This window comes from Oratosquilla oratoria, chromosome 21 (genome assembly GCF_046742065.1).
Source record: "Oratosquilla oratoria isolate Oo_2021 chromosome 21, ASM4674206v1, whole genome shotgun sequence".
NCBI lineage: Eukaryota > Metazoa > Arthropoda > Malacostraca > Stomatopoda > Squillidae > Oratosquilla > Oratosquilla oratoria.
Window position 1 is genome coordinate 24526281 of NC_134797.1, and position 2500 is coordinate 24528780.

Sequence of the window (2500 nt, forward strand, 5' to 3'; positions counted from 1 at the left end):
GTCGGCTCGTTGAACAAGGCCAATTATCGCAACGCGAGTGCTGAAAAAGAAATGATGAAATATGAACTTGTGTTTACAACTATCATGGCTTTATAACGTGGCTACACACAAAATATTTAAATGTACAAATAAAAGAATTAACGAATGAATGAATGAATAAAGAAATGAAGAAATAAATCACAAAAGAAAGGAATGAATGAATAAACACATAAACAATTCAATAATGAATAAATATATACATGAAATAATTAATCAAACATTGATATGTAATAAACAGAAATTGCACTGAGGGATTATAACCCATTTGCATCAGTGTTGGACAACAGTTATTTCATTCTGGCGGTAGTTAGATTATTTTATTCAATTAAAAGGAAACTGTCTTACAGGAGACATTTATGGAAATCAAATATGTGTAACTATATACTAGTATCCTAATTTACGTGTATAAATTTAGGGTAGCGACTGGAAAGTACATCTGTTACGTTTATGTTTATTTAGGCAGAGTGACTAAAGCAGATCGTCCGCAGACGACACGAGAACTTGACCCAAGCGGACCGTCACAGCAGAACGGGGATGGGGAGGGGGGGGGGAGGCGGAGTGAGAGGAACAGAACGTGATTAGGGCTGACGTCTCGAGGGTGTCCACGCCCCTCCCCAACCCCCCCCCCGTCCCCCACACACCCCAACCCACTCCCCACACCCCCTCTCTCGCGCATACACACTCAGGCACCAATGGAGGGCTGTAAGCAACGAGAGAGGGAGGATGGGGAAGTAAAGGGGGTAAGGGAAGGTTAGATGAACGAAAGGTCAGATGAAGATCACGAGTTCAATAGAGGAAAGGCGGCAGAAAGGAGAAAAAGAGGATAAAGAGGTTAAGATAAGGGAAGTGATGGTAGGAACAAAATAGTAGGAGGCGATCAAAAAGAAAAATGAAAAGTTACACAAATGACTGAATGTCATAATGCGAGCACGTTAGGACATGGTTCAAAACAACGTGAGTATACCAGGAGAAAATAGGAGAGTGGAGAGGAAAAAAAAAAAAACGAGGAGTGAGATATACAGATAGATAGATACATAGATACATAGATAGATAGAGAGAAAAAGAGAGATAGAGAAACGAGAGATAGAGAGAGAGAGAGAGAGAGAGAGAGAGAGAGAGAGAGAGAGAGAGAGAGAGAGAGAGAGAGAGAGAGAGAATGGGGTGTTCCCCCGGGCGAATAAAACCGTGTGTTACATTGAAGTACTCGTAAAATGTCTCTGGTTTCATGGATCCACTACAATGAACTACAGTGGACAAGGAGACCCAGGGTACGTGCGCACGACCTGTAGCCAGAAGCTTCTGGTGGGCCCCGATGGCGGTCTTCGGCGCTGCGAGACGCCTCCGAGGCCCCGAGGAACAACGAGGGACACACGAGGGAAGGGTTGGCCCTAATTAGGGATCAGCCAAGTCTAGCATCGCGTGGGGACTCAGGGAAACGGGAAGAGTTGCGGGGAGCCACGAATGCGGGGACAGGGAAAGGGGACAGGGAGAGTTAGGGAGTGGAGGAGTGTGTGTAGGGAGTGTGTGTGTGTGTGTGTGTGTGTGTGTGTGTGTGTGTGTGTGTGTGTGTGTGTGTGTGTGTGTGTGTGTGTGTGTGTGTGTGTGTGTGTGTGTGTGTGTGTGTGTGTGTGTGTGCATGTAGGTGTAGGTGTGCGCATGTACGTGTATGTGTGTGTGTGTGTGTGTGTGTGTGTGTGTGTGTGTGTGTGTGTGTGTGTGTGTGTGTGTGTGTGTGTGTGTGTGTGTGCATGTACGTGTGTGTGTGTGCATGTACGTGTGTGTGTGTGTGTGTGTGTGTGTGTGTGTGTGTGTGTGTGTGTGTGTGTGTGTGTGTGTGTGTGTGTGTGTGTGTGTGTGTGTGTTTGTGTGTGTTAGAGAGAGAGAGAGCGAGAGCGAGAAAGAGAAAAGAGAGAGAGAAAAATAAAAGAGAGAAGAGAAAGACAGAAGGGATTAGGGTAGGATAGGGGTGATAACAGAAGCCAAGCAATATTTAAGAAACATGAGGGTTTGGTACACGATGAACAGTGAGACCTCTGTCTGACTCCCTAAGGGAGTATGATGAGGCCAGCTTGCCTAGGAAGCAGGTCAGGGGGCACAAGGGAGGCACTAATGAGCACAGAGTCCGACTCCAATCCCTCTTGTGGACCTTAAGACGAGAGAGCCCGTACGCTTACATCCGGGTGAACAGATTCTCGTTACGATTTCTGATTGCTAAATATTTCCAGTTTGTAGTGTGGTATGGTAACTATGCTGACAGGTAGGTTGGTGGTAGTTTCCGTGTGCTGAATGTGAGGCATCCTAAGAGAATAGTATTTAAGTTTAACTATTCTTTGAGCAATGATTAATGTGGACTTGCTTAGGAAGAAGGAAAACATCAAGATTCTGTTCACAACAGGTTTGGTTCATGATTTACCACTGTGGTCTGTAGTGAGGCCACTTGCGGTTACCCACAACAATGCTT

General features: G+C 45.4%; 1 protein-coding gene across 1 annotated transcript in view; it reads right to left on the reverse strand.

Moving 5' to 3' along the window:
* LOC143036787 (uncharacterized) overlaps positions 1–2500 on the reverse strand; it is a 465269-nt gene that overhangs the window by 128678 nt on the left and 334091 nt on the right. The window lies entirely within an intron of this gene.